We start from the raw sequence: 14,979 nt of genomic DNA, 5'->3' as shown, positions 1-14,979 counted from the left end.
CTTTTTGCACACGATCTTACATATCTGATGTTTGGCTACGTTAATCTCCATGCCTTGGCTTTCTCATCTGTAAAACGACTTATTAAGGGCTACACCCTACTCCATAGTACTCAGAAAATGATTTGTTACATATAAATCATTCTGGGTTCTATAGTCTGTTTTTGTTTCCCTTTTCGTTAAAATACTGGTGGGGGGCGGGGAGGGGAGGTGTGACATCAACCATATGGTGGATTAGGAAATCCTAGTCTTCATTCCCCACAGAGACACCAAGTTGTCAATAATATACTGACCAAGGCTGCTGGAGGGATTGGTTTCTGTCTTGACTGATTGAGCACTAATGAAATTGGCATACGTTAGATGTCTTGGGGCCACTAAAAGCAAGGGAGAGCAGAAGTGGCTTGCTGCAGCACCAGAGAGCCTGCAGTGCCACAGAGGCCGGGACAACTGTTCACAGTCAGGAGAAAGCACCCAACTTGCAGCTTTTCCATCAGGAGGGAAAGAAGAATGAAAAGTATATCCAGCATTTCACCTTATCAGGGCTCTGCCCGAAGGACTGTTATCTGTCTCACCTGACGTGGTGCTGATGGGGATCCAGCATTCTTAGGATGCCTGGGAATCGCTGAGAACAAAGGAAAGAGTGGCACCTTGTTGCTGCAGCACCAGAGAACCAACAGTGCCATAGACAGACACTACAGGGAGCAAGAGATTACAAGTTCCTGAAGAAGAAACCTACAGACTTCTCTAACTGGGAAATACACACATACAAGCCAGAGAAATTGCATTCTGCAAAAAGCTTCAGGGGGCTCCAGTATCTCTAGCTCGGCTGATTGGTGAAGGTCTTCCATGTAAGAAGACTGGGAGAGATGGCTGTTTTATCAAATCCATAAAACAGCAAAACAATCACAAGGCACAAGAAGCGACAGAAACATAACTCAGTTAAACAAATCTTCATAGGCCAATCCCAAGGAAACAGAGATCTATGAATTACATCACGAAGAATTCAAATTAATTATCTTAAGCAGTGATCTACAAGAGAGCTCCGATAAATGAAATCAGTACAACAATGCATCAATGCATGAACAAAAAATATCAACAAAGAGATAGACACTACTTAAAAAGAAACATAGAAAAACTGAAGCTAAAGAATACAATAACTGAATAGAAAAATTCGCTAGAGGGGCTCAACATCAGACTTGATCAAGCAGAAGAAAGAATCAGCGATTCTGATCATTGACATCAAATCAGGAATAAAAAGAAAAACCAATGGAGAAAGCCTAAGGGACCTATAAAATAGACCAATATATGCATTATGAGAGGCCCAGAAGGAGAAAAAAGGAAAAAGGGACAGTTTGTTTAAAGAAATAATGGCTGAAACGTCCCTAATCTGAAGGAAATTGACATCCAAATTTGAGAAGCTCAAAAAATTCCTAACAGAATGAACCTAAACAGCCCCACTGTCTACAAGAGACTCACCTTAGATGTAAAGGCACAGGTGGGCTGAAAATGAAAGGATAGAAAAAGATATTCCATGCAAATCGTAATCAGAGGAGAGCAGCAGTAGCTATACTAGTATCAGACAAATAGACTTTAAGTTGAAAACTCACTAGAGAAAAAGCATTACATAAAGATAAAAGTTAATACACCAAAAAGATATAAATTATATATGCACCAACATCAGAGCACCCAAATATACAAAGCAAACTGACAGAACTGAAGAGTGAAATATGAGGTCTGACAATTAAGTTCGAGAACTTGTTGCAATGATGTTGCTAACCTTTTTTTGATATCAGAGGGGTTATTCATTATGAATTTGTACCAACTGGGCAAACAGTTAACCAAAGTTGACTATTTGGAAGTGCTGAAAAGGCTGCATGAAAAAGTTAGACAACCTGAACTTTTTGCCAACAATTCATGGCTCTTCCGTCATACAATGCACCAGCTAACATGGCACTGTCTGTGAGGTAGTTTTTAGGCAGTAAACAAATAACTATTGGAACACTCTTCCTACTCACCTAATCTGGCCCCCAGTGACTTCTTTCTTTACCTGAAAATAAAGGAAATACTGAAAGGAAGACATTTTGATGACATTCAGGACATCACGGGTAATACGATGACAGCTCTGATGGCCATTCCAGAAAGAGTTCCAAAATTGCTTTGAAGGGTGGACTAGGTGCTGGCATCGGTGCATAGCTTCCCAAGGGGAGTACTTAGAAGGTGACCATAGTGATATTCAGCAATGAGGTATGTAAGACTTTTTCTAGGATGAGTTCGCGAACTTAATTGTTCCACCTCATAGACAATAACAATAATAGTAGGAATTTCAATACCCCACTTTCGATAGTGGATAAAAGAACCAGACAGAAGATCAATAAGGAAACAGAAGACTTGAACACTATAGACCACTCGAACCTATCAGGCACATGCAGAGCACTGCACTCAACAGCAGAATACACATTCTTAAGTACACATGGAACATTCTCCAAGATTACATTAGGTCACAAAAAAAGTCAACAAATTTAAGAACACTGAAATGATACAAGTATCTTTTCTGACTAATATGGAATGCAGCTATATTGTATGTTTCTTCTATGTTATCCATTTTGTTGGAATACAATCTAGAAAGACTGAATCATGAAAAAACAAAGAATCTGAACAGACCTATAACTAGTAAAGAGGTTGAATCAGTAACCAAAAACCTCCCAAAGAAGAAAAGCCCAGGATGAGAGGGCGTCATTGGAACATTCTACCAAATATTTAAGGAAGAATTAACACCAATTCTTCTTAAACTTTTTCCAAAATTTGAAGAGAAGGGAACATTTCCTAATGCATTTTATGAGTTCAGCATTACTCTGATACCAACACCTAAGGTACTATAAGAAAGCTAGAGACCGGGGCCAGCCCAGTGGCTCAGGTAGTTAGAACTCCATGCTCCTAACTCCAAAGGCTGCCGGTTGGATTCCCACATGGGCCAGTGGGCTCTCAACCACAAGGTTGCCAGTTCAATTTCCACCAGTCCCGCAAGGGATGGTGGGCTCTGCCCCCTGCAACTAAGATTGAACACAGCACCTTGAGCTGAGCTGCCGCTGAGCTCCCGAATGGCTAATTTGGTTGGAGTGCGGGCTCTCAACCACAAGATTGCCAGTTGGACTCCCGCAAGGAATGGTGGGCTGTACCCCCTGCAACTAGCAACGGCAGCTGGACCTGGAGCTGAGCTGCGCCTTTCACGACTAAGACTGAAAGGACAACAACTTGAAGCTGAACGGCACCCTCCACAACTAAGATTGAAAGGACAACAACTTGACTTGGAAAAAAGTCCTGGAAGTACACACTGTTCCCCAATAAAGTCCTGTTCCCCTTCCCCAATAAGATCTTAAAAAAAAAAAAAAAAAAAAACAAAGCTAGAGACCAATATTTATGATGATAATTCAAAAATCCTCAACAAAACACTAGTAAACCGAACCCCATAGCGCTTTAAAAAGATTATACAGCATGAACAAGTGAGATGTATTCCTGTAATGCAAGGATGGTTCAACATAAGAAAATCAATAAATGTAATACACCACATTAACATTTCAGGATAAAAGTTACATGATCATCTTGATACAGAAAAGGCATTTGACAAAATTCAACATTCTTTCATGATAAAAACACACAAGAAATTAGGAATAAAAGGAAATAACCTAAACACAATAAGGGTCATATATGAAAAGCCCGCAGTTAAAATCATACTCAATGGTGTAAAACTGAAAGCTTTTCCTCTAAGATCAGGAACATGGCAAGGATGCCCACTCTCACCACTTCTATTCAGTATAGTCCTGGAAGTCCTACCCAGAAAAATTGGGCAAGTAAAAGACATAAAATGCATCCAAATTAGAAAGAAAAATTATCTGCTAACAGACAAGATCTTATTTGTAGGAAATCCAGAATATTCCACAGAAAAAAAAATCCTATTAGAACTCATAAATGAATTCAGCTATGTTGCAGGATACAAAAACCAACATTCAAAAATAAGTTGCAGGCCAGCCAGTTATCTCAGTTGGTTAGAGCGTGGTTCTCTTAACAAGTTTGCGGGTTCGATCCCCACATGGGCTACTGTGAGCTCCGCCCTCCACAACTGGATTGAAACAACTACTTGCAGCTGATGGGTCCTGGAAAAACACTTAAACAAATAAAAGTTAAAAAAAAAAAAGAATAAGTTGCATTTTTATATACTAACACTGAACATTCCAAAAAGGAAATTAAAAAAATAATTGCATTTACAATAGCATCAAAATGGATAAAATATGTAGTAATAAACAACCAAGAAAGCAAAAGATTGGTTCAGTTAAAACTATAAAACATTCCTGAAAGAAATTTAAAAAGACAAATAAATGGAAAGACATTCTGTGACATGGATTGAAAGACAATATTGTCAAATGTCCATACTACCCAAGACAATCTTCAGATTCAATACAATCTCTATCCAAATCCCAATGGCACCTTTTTTTTTTTTTTGCAGAAATAAAAGGGAAAAAAAAAAGATCCTAAAATTCATATTGAATTTCAATGGACCTAAAATAACCAAAACAATCTTGAGGAAAAAGGGCAAAGTGGGAGGTCTCACACTTTCTGATTTCAAAGCATATTACAAAATTACAATAATTTGTGGTACGGGAATGATAGACCAACAGAACAGACCAGACAACCCAGAAATAAAGCCACACATTTATGACCAAATGATTTTTTTTTTAATTCTTTGGGGTGAAAATTGTTAGTAAAATTACATAGATTTCAGGTGTGCAATTCTGTATTACATCATCTATAAATCCCATTGTGTGTTCACCACCCAGAGTCAGTTCTCCTTCCATCACCATATATTTGATCCCCCTTACCCTCATCTCCCACCTCCCTCCCCCTTTACCCTCTGGTAACCACTAACCTATTGTCTGTGTCTATGAGTTTTTGTTTCTCATTTGTCTCGTTATTTTGTTATTTTTGGTTTATATACCACATATCAATGAAATCATATGGTTCTCTGCTTTTTTCTGTCAGAATTATTTCACTTAGCATTATACTCTCAAGATCCATCCATGTTGTCACAAATGGTCCTATATCATCATCTTTTCTTACCGCCAAATATTATTCCATTGTGTATATATACCACAACTTCTTTATCCATTCATCTATCGAAGGACATTTTGGTTGTTTCCATGTCTTGGCCACCGTAAACAAAGCTGCAATGAACATTGGAGCACACGTGTCTTTATGTATAAATGTTTTCAGATATTTTGGGTAGAGACCCAGGAGAGGGATTGCTGGGTCATATGGTAATTCTATTCTTAATTTTTTGAGGAACCTCCATACTGCCTTCCATAACAGCTGCACCAGTCTGCATTTCCACCAACAGTGGATGAGGGTTCCTTTTTCTCCACAGCCTCTCCAACACTTGTTACTATCTGTCTGGTTGATGGTAGCCATTCTGACTGGGGTGAGGTGATATCTCATTGTGGTTTTTATTTGCATTTCTCTGATGATTAGTGACGTTGAGCATTACTTCATATATCTATTTTTCATTTGTATGTCCTCTTTGGAGAAATGTCTCTTCAGGTCATCTGCCCATGTTTCAATTGGGTTGTTTATTTTTTTGTTGTTGAGTTTCATGAGTTCCTTGTATATTTTGGATATTAGTCCCTTATTAGAGGCACTGCTTGCAAAAATCTTCTCCCATTCAGTTGGTTGCCTCTTTATTTTGTCGATGGTTTCTTTTGCTGTGCAGAAGCTTTTAACTTTCATATCATCCCATTCGTTTCTTTTAGCTTTTACTTCCCTTGCCTTTGGAGTCAAATTCATAAAATGCTCTTTGAACCAAAGGTCCATAAGTTTAGTACCTATGTTTTCTTCTATGCAGTTTATTGTGTCAGGTCTTATGCTTAAGTCATTGATCCATTTTGAATTAATTTTGGTACATGGTGACAGATAGCAGTCCAGTTTCATTCTTTTGCACGTAGCTATCCAGTTCTCCCAGAACCATGACTGAAGAGGCAGTCTTTTCTCCATTGTGTTTTTTGCTTCTTTGTCAAAAATTATCTGTCTATATTTATGTGGTTTTATTTCTGGGTTCTCAATTCTATTCCATTGGTCTATGTGTCTGTTTTTCTGCCAATACCATGCTGTTTTGATTATTGTAGCCCTGTAGTACAAACTAAAGACAGGGAGTGTGATACTTCCAGTATTGCTCTTTTTTCTTAAGATTGCTTTGGCTATTCAGGGTCTTTTGTGGTTCCAAACAAATCTGATGATCTTTTGTTCTATTTCTTTAAAAAATGCCATTGGGATTTTGATGGGGATTGCATTAAATCTGTATATTCCTTTGGGTAATATTGCCATTTTAACTATGTTGATTCTTCCAATCCATGAGCATGGAATGTCTTTCCATTTCTTTGTGTCTTCAATTTCTTTTAAAAATGTCTTATACTTTTCAGCATATAGGTCTTTCACATCCTTGGTTAAGTTTATTCCTAGGTATTTTATTCTTTTTGCTGCAATTGCAAAAGTAGCTTTTTGTATTTCTTTTTCTGAGATTTCATTGTTAGTATATAGGAATGCAGTGGACTTTTGTACGTTGATTTTGCTGCCAGCAACTTTACTGTATGAGTTGATTGTTTCTAATAGCTTTTTGGTGGAGTCTTTAGGGTTTTCTATATATAGCATCATGTCATCTGCAAAGAGTGACAATTTAACTTCTTCATTCCCAATTTGGATGCCTTTTATTTCTTTCTCTTGCCTGATTGCTCTGGCAAGGACTTCCAACACTATGTTGAAAAGCAGAGGTGATAGGGGACAGCCCCGTCGTGTTCCTGAACGTAGAGCAAAGGGCTTCAGTTTTTCACCATTAATTATGAGATTAGCTGAGAGTTTGTCATATATGGCCTTTATTATGTTAAGGTATTTTCCTTCTATACCTATTTTATTAAGTGTTTTAATCATAAATGGATGTTGTATCTTGTCAAATGCTTTTTCTGCATCAATTGATATAACCATATGATTTTTGTCCTGCATTTTGTTTATGGGATATATCACATTGATGGATTTGTGGATGTTGAACCATCCTTGTGCCCCAGGTATGAACCCCACTTGGTCATGATGAATAATCTTTTTAATGCGTTGTTGTATTCGGTTTGCTAGAATTTTGTTGAGGATTTTTGCATCTGTATTCATCAGAGATATTGGTCTGTAGTTTTCTTTTTTTGTGTTCTCCTTACCAGGTTTTGGTATCAGGGTAATGTTGGCCTCATAAAATGAGTTAGGGAGTACTGTCTCTTCTTCAATTTTTTTGGAAGAGTTTGAGCAGGATTGGTATTAGATCCTCTTTGAAGGTTTGGTAGAATTCACTAGTGAAGCCATCTGGTCCCGGTCTTTTGCTTTTGGGAAGGTTTTGGATGACTGATTCAATTTCGTTACTGTTGGTCGGTCTGTTTAGATTTTCCAGTTCTTCATGGTTCAGCCTTGGAAGGCTATATGCTTCTAAGAACTTGTCCATTTCTTCTAGGTTATTGAATTTGGTGCATATAGTCCTTCATAGTATTCTTGGATGATCCTTTGTATTTCTGTGGTGTCCATGATAACTTCCCCTTTTTCATTTCTGATTTTGTTAATTAGTGTCTTCTCTCTTTTTATCTTAGTGAGTCTTGCCAAGCGTTTGTCAATTTTGTTAATCTTTTCAAAGAACCAGCTCTTTGTCACATTAATTTTTTCTATTGTCTTTTTGTTCTCTATTTCATTTAGTTCTGCTTTGATTTTTGTTATTTCCTTTCTTCTGCTGACCTTGGGTTTCACTTGTTCTTCTTTTTCTAGTTCTTTAAGGTTTAACATGAGGTTATTTATTTGGGATTTTTCTTGTTTCTTGAGATAGGCCTGTAATGATATAAATTTCCCTCTTAAAACTGCTTTCGCTGCATCCCAAAAATTTTGGTAGGATGTATTTTCATTCTCATTTGTTTCTATGTATCTTTTGATCTCTCCTCTAATTTCTTCTTTGACCCAGTTGTTCTTTAAAAGTATGTTGTTTAATCTCCATGTGTTTGTGCTTTTTCCTGCTTTCTTTTTGTAGTTGATATCCAATTTCAAAGCCTTGTGATCAGAGAATATGCTTGGTATGATTTCAATCTTCTTAAATTTGCGGAGGCTGATTTTATGTCCCAACATATGTTCTATCCTTGAGAATGTTCCAGGTAAACTAGAAAAGAATGTATAGTCTGATGTCTTAGGATGAAGTGCTCTATACATGTCAATTATATCCATTTCATCTGATGTGTCATTTAGGGCTGCTATTTCGTTATTTATTTTCTGTTTGGATGACCTATCCATAGCTGTCAGTGATATATTTAAGTCCCCTAGTATAAATTGTGTTTTGGTCTATCTCTCCCTTTAGTTCTGTTAGTAGTTGCTTGGTATATTCCGGTGCTCCCTGATTGGGGGCATAAATATTGATGACTGTTATGTCTTCTTGTTGTATAGTCCCCTTTACCATTATGAAATGTCCATCTTTGTCTCTTGTTATCTTTTGCACCTTGAAGTCTGTTTCATCTGATATCATTATGGTTACACCTGATTTTCTCTGGGTACCATTTGCTTGAAGTGTCAATTTCTACCCTTTCACTTTGAGTCTGTGCTTGTCCTTGTAGCTGAGATGTGTCTCTTGGAGACAGCATATGGTTGGGTTTAGTTTTTTGATCCAATCTGCTACTCTGTGCCTTTTTATTGGTGAGTTCAGTCCATTTACATGTAGGGAGATTACATGTAATTGATATGTGAGGATTTCCTATCATTCTATCTTTAGTTTTCTGGTAAGGCTGTGTCTCCATTGTTTCTTTGCCTTTTTGTTGTTGTCTATTATTTCTGTGTGGTGGTATTCTATGATGTTTCCCTCTGTTTCTTTTATTACAGTATATGTTTCAGTTCTGGATTTTTTTTGAGTGGTTACCCTTAAGTTTATGTAAAAGAAAGTTTGATATTTAGAGTATTCCATTTTTTTCAGCACGCTTACTTTCTCCATTCCCATATTCCGGTTCAGGCCTTTACTCTCCCCCTTTTTATGTTTTGGTTGACACAAGTTGTCCCTGTTGATGGTGGTCGAATAGCCTCCTTTAGTATTTCTTGTACTGCAGGTCGTGTATTAGAAAATTCCCTCAGCTTCTGTATGTCTGGAAAGATCTTTATTCCTCCTTCATATCTAAAGGATATCTTTGCTGGATATATTATTCTTGGCTCATAATTTCTCTCTTTCAATAGTTTGAATATTTGGTTCCAATCCCTCCTGGCTTGTAGAGTTTCTGCTGAAAATAATGATAATTCTGATGATAATCTAATGGGCTTTCCAATGTAGGTTACCGTCTTCTTTTCCCTGGCTGCTTTTCCCTGTCTTCTTTTCCCTGGCTGCTTTTCCCTTAAGGATTCTTTCTTTGTCGTTGATTTTAGACAGCTTCAATACAGTGTGCCTTGGAGAAGGCCTGTTGGGATTGAGGTAATTAGGTGTTCTATTTGCTTCTTGGATTCGAGGATCCAGTTCTGTCCACAAGTTTGGGAAGTTCTCATCAACAATTTGTTTGAATATATTCTCTGTTCCCTTCTCTCTTTCTTCTCCTTCTGGTATGCCCATTATTCTTATATTGCTCTTTCTGATAGAGTCAGAAAGTTCTTGTAGAGTTCTTTCATTTCTTTTAAGTCTCAAGTCTCTTTCCACTTCCATCTGTGTAATTTCCAGGTTTCTATCTTCGATGTCACTGATTCTTTCCTCCATCTGGTCAACTCTACTACCTAAGCTGGTTATTTCATTCTTAATTTCTTATTTTGAGTTCTTAGTCTCCAGAAATTCTATTTGGTTCTTTTTTAAAATTTCAATCTCTTTGGTAAAATGTTCATGTTGTTCTTTGATTTTGATTCTGAGTTCATTAAACTGCCTTTCTGTGTTTTTTTGCATCTCGTTGAGTTTTTTTAGAACTGCAATCTTGAATTCTCTGTCATTTAAATCACATATTTCCATATCTTGAAGTTCCTTTTCTGGAGACTTTTCACTTTGTTTCTGAGCTGTCTTGTTGCCTTGGTTATTCATGGCAATTACTGATTTATTATTTCTCTTCCTAGACATCTACAGGAGTGGCTTCTGCAACAGGTTGATAGGAAGAGGTCTTTCTTTTGTTTTCCAGTACTTGTTGGTAAAATGTTTTATTTTCTCTCCGACTGCACTTTTTTTTCTCTCTCACACGGTAGTGCTATGTTTTCTCTGCACTATTCCAGCTTCTCACTCAATGGGGGGATTCCCTGGGAGACGGGCTTCTCCTCTGTTAATAGTTCGCCTGGGTCACAGGGCACAGTGTGAGTGTATGCGGAGAGCTTATGAAGTTCCAAAGCTCTTCCTGCACCAGATTCAGAGCCCATATGTTTCAGCAGTTCTTTTTACTCCTACTGGGATCTGCCCAGATAGGTGGAGCCGGCACGGGGTGAGTTGTGAGAGGTGGCCCAGAGCAATGGCGGCGACCACCACCACAGCCGGTCTTGCTTCCATAGCTCCCTCCCCTTTGCCGGAACTAGTTGGGCTGCGAAGCTGTGTCTGTGGGCCACAGTTCTCAGAACAGCAAATATTCTGTTCTTTTGATCTGACACTGCTACTGTTCCGTTTCTAGCACCAGGAGGTGGGGGCAGCTCGAGCTCTGGGAGGGTAGAGAGGGGGCGGCTAGTCTAAGTGCCTAAGGCTTCTGTTCTCTGCACAGCAGTGAGGGCTTAAACCAACATTTTCAGCCTTCTTCCCTCAGTCTTTTTTCCAAGGTCTCTGCCGTGAGCGTTGGGTTCAGCTGTGTTATATGCTGTCCCCTCATCCCTGTGGGCCATAAATGGAGCCCTAGCGGTCTGAGTTCTTCCCTCTCCTGCAGCTGCGGTAGTTCCGGGATGCAGCGAGCTCGGAGCACTGAGCTAGGTCTGCATCCTGCGCCCGCGCACCTCCGTCTCCACACTTCTCCCTTCCCTCCTCCCCACCCCCCGGCCCCCCCCCACGATTTGCCCACCTTTAGGTGAATTCAGTAGTGGGCCTCTTCGTCTTGCCTGTCTGCTGTGCAGGGAGTCCTTTGTGGAGTTGTAGTTGTTCGTTTAGTTGTAAATTCCAGGGGAGATTTACAGAGGCTCTCCTCATGCCGCCATTTTGATCCAAAAGATCTTCAATAAGGGTGCCAAGAGTAAACAATGGGGACAGAATAGTGTCTTTAATAAATGGTATTGGGAAAACTGGATATCCACATGTGAAAGAATAATGAAGATGTACCCTTAACTAACACCATACACAAAAATTAACTCAAAATGGATTAAAGAATTAAACCCACGACTTAAAACTGTAAAACTCTTAGAAGGGGGCAAAATTTTCTCACACTACCCCTTCCCTGGCTGCCGGACTCCCTCTCCAGCAGGCCAGTCCTCCCAGAGAAGGCGCTGCAGAGACAACCTTCAGCAGATCGCTGGTGGTCTACCTTCCTCAGAGCTGGCAACAAGTGTCCGGCACAAGTGTCCTAGTCTCCGATACAGTCCTGCGACCTGCCCTGCCCGATATGACCTGGGCCATGATCTGGGTCTTCTCCCAACTCGTATGCCGTGGTTGCATCAACTACAAGGGTGTCGATCGCCTAGAGTTCGTGATGGAGGCCGCGCGACAGCTGAAGCGGGTCCCTGGCTGCTCCCAGGACTGCTGCTTCCCCACTCCCACCCCACCGCCAACTCCCGTCGGGGTCAAGACGGTGGCCCTGCGGGCTAAGGTGGCGGAGGCGGCAGCGGCAGCAGCAGCCCCAGCAACAACACCTTAACCACATTGATGGTTCCGGCAAGCCTCCGGTGCTGGCAACCCCATCCGGCCTGGATCGCTATGGCCTGAACGGTGCCGCCGCCGCCGCCGCCGCCGCCGCCACGATGGAACAGCGCGGCCGCTTCCAGTATCGGCCACCGCCCGTAGGCCTGGGAAGCATCAGCCACACCGCGCAGCTGCCCAACGGCTTGGGTGGCCCCAATGGCTTCTGCAGACCTGCACCGGAGGAGGGGCCCCCCAGAGCTGAACCGCCAGAGCCCCAATCTTCTTCGGGGTCAGCGTCGGTGGCCTCTCAGCTCGGGACGTACGGTGGGCTAGTGACGGGGCTGCCCAACCAGGGGGTGGCAGAGGCCCCGAGCTCACGGTGCCCTCCCCCGCACCCCCCAGTTTGTTGCGGCAGACGCTGCTTAACGATCCGGCCTGCGCCTCTGTGCTGCCGCTACCGCTGCCCTACGACCTGGCAGCCGTGGGCCCCCAACGCCCGCACCCCCAGAGCCCCTCCCCCGCCCCCAGGGCGCACCGGGAGTCCACCATGTAGTCTTCGACTTTGTCCTTGGTGACCGAGGTGGGCGTGGGTGCTGATGGCAAAAGGTCCGGCTCGGTGTCGAACACCGACCAGCAGCGTGAGCTGAAGGAGAAGCAACCTAACGCCGAGACCCTGGCCGAGCTGAGCGACAGCCCTCGCAGTGGCGCAGAGCAGTGGGCCAACAAGCCCAAGATGGTCCACGATACGCTGCTCACGCTGGCTGGCTGCGCACCCTACGAGGTGTGCTTCAAGACGGACCACTAGCTGCTGGGCTGCGTCTCCAAGACCGGCATGGACTACGAATTGAAGCTATTCATTGAGTACCCCACGGGCTCGGGCAACATGTACTCCAGCGCATCTGGGGTGGCCAAGCAGATTTACCAGGACTATATGAAGGACTTCGGCAGGGGTCTGTCCTCCGGCTTCAAGTATCTGGAGTATGAGAAAAAGCACGGCTCCGGAAACTGGTGTCTACTTGGAGACCTGCTGCCCGAGACCGTGCGCTTCTTCAAGAAGGGCATGCCCGGCGCCGACATGCTGCCGCAGCCCTACCTGGACAGCAGCTGCCCGGTGCTGCCCACGGCGCTGGTGAGTCTAAGCCACGCCCTCAGTGCACCTCCGGGGACTGGGGCCCTGCAGCCCGCCTCCCCCTCCGGTCGGGGCGCAGCCGCCAACCTGCTTAAGAGGAAGGCGCACCCCAAGCCTCCGGACTCCACCGAGGGCGAGCTGAAGCTGGGCAAGGAGCTGCAGAGGCAGCAGTGGATGGCGAACCAGAGCAAGGCACTAAAGTTCACCAGGTCGGTCGGGGGCTTGGTGGCGCCGGGGCATACGTCCGGGGGTCCGTCTCCACCGCCCCAACCCTTGGGACCCTATTCCAACCGACTCACCCTGCCTGAGTCGGCCCTCAGAGCGGTCCATCCCCCAAGGCCTCCCTCATTTCGGCCGCAGCACTCTGGGCACCGCGCACCCGCCCAAGGATGGCAGTTCCGTGCACTCCACCACTGCGTCCGCGCGGCTCAACAGCAGCAGCCCAGTGTCGCCGGCTTCTGTGTCCAGGCAGTGCCGTGGCCTCACGGAACGGGGACCTGAATTTGCAGATGGCGCCCCCCGCCACCTAGCACCCACCCAGGCATGGACCAAGTGCACCCCCAAAACATTCCGGATTCCCCTGTGGCCAAGCGGGCCCCTCTGCTTTACCATTTGCCATGAACGTTTGGAGGACACGCATTTCGTTCAGTGCCCATCCGCCCCCAGCCACAAATTCTGCTTGCCTTGCTCTAGAAAGAGTATCAAGGCCCAGCGGTCACCAGAGAGGCGTACTGACCCAGCAAAAAGAAATGACCCCTAGTAGGGTCATATGTACCTTGGGCTTTCATGCAGGGTGAGATCGCGACGATCTTAGCTGGGGATATTAAAGTGAAAAAGGAGAGAGACCCTTGAACAAGAAAGCCACCTCCTTTGCCCCAGACTAGTTTCTCTCCAATCCAGAGGGCCCCTCCCCGCCCACATCGACCATCCCTTCCCTCACCCCCAAGATGTAGAATTGTGAATATAACAAACTGCAAAAAGTTAGTCTTATGTATAGACATTATTTTCGTCATATGTTTCCATATTTTGAAAAAAAGATATGTAACTTCATTTGAAGGATAAATTGGTTTGTGTTAAGCAGTATAATATTAGTTGGGTCATTTTCATCGTATTTGTTAGCATTTATTTAGTGGCAGAGTGTTTGCCTAAGTACACAATTAATAACCCTTAGCAACGACTGCTGATGGTGGTGTGTATTTTTGTAAATGTTATGCATTATCTGAAGGGAAAAAAACACATAAAAATAAAATGACTTTTTTCCCCCCAAAGCCAGTGTTGCTGCCTAAAAAAATGATGCTATGAAATGGTGACAGCTTCTTTCTAAACAGCCCCAAGTGTTGAAATCTTCACTTTATTTTGTTCTGTTTTGTTTTGTTTTTCTGTTTTGTTTGCAAAATGGTAAGGGGCGTGTTGAGAGGGGGCCGGGTATTTTTTTTGTTGCAAGTTTGTGAGGGAAAATATTTGGGCTGTTTCTAACGAAGTGAATGTGTTGAATTTTCACGTGTTTTTTTGTTGTTGCTTTATTGATGCAGGGATGCTTTTGAACAGTAGAGCGAAACACTAGACATGGAGAATCTGATCTGTTTGTCCTTTATACATTTCTGTAGCTAACAGAACACTGTAATGTACCTTGGAGCTTAGTAACTTGTAATAAATTCAACTGATATTAAAAAAAACATCTTAGGAGATGTTGGGGAGAATCTTCATGAAATTGGAATGGGAATAATTTCTTGGATATGACACAAAAGGCACAGGAAACAAAAGCAAAAGTAGACAAACGGGGCTATATCAACCTTAAAACCTGTGCAACAATTAACAGAGTTAAAAATCAATCGATGGAATAAGAAAATATTTGCAAACCATATATCAAATAAGAAGCTAATATCCAGAATATATAAAATATATATATATAAAGAATTCCTAAAAATCAATATCAAAAAAAGCGAATAACTCTATTTTTAAAAACAAACAATAGAGTTGAATAGACATTTCTTGTAAGTAGATATACAAATAGCCAACAAGCATATTAAAAGATATTCGA

The 14,979-nt window shown here is 42.3% G+C and overlaps 1 pseudogene; it reads left to right on the top strand.

The window, feature by feature from the left end:
• The first annotated feature begins 3,489 nt into the window (after positions 1 to 3,489).
• Positions 3,490 to 13,790, top strand: LOC117038676 (probable E3 ubiquitin-protein ligase IRF2BPL; annotated as a pseudogene).
• The last annotated feature ends 1,189 nt before the right edge of the window (positions 13,791 to 14,979 follow it).

The sequence above is a fragment of the Rhinolophus ferrumequinum genome, chromosome 19, assembly GCF_004115265.2.
Source record: "Rhinolophus ferrumequinum isolate MPI-CBG mRhiFer1 chromosome 19, mRhiFer1_v1.p, whole genome shotgun sequence".
Taxonomy (NCBI): domain Eukaryota; kingdom Metazoa; phylum Chordata; class Mammalia; order Chiroptera; family Rhinolophidae; genus Rhinolophus; species Rhinolophus ferrumequinum.
This window is presented reverse-complemented; position numbering and strand designations above follow the sequence as displayed.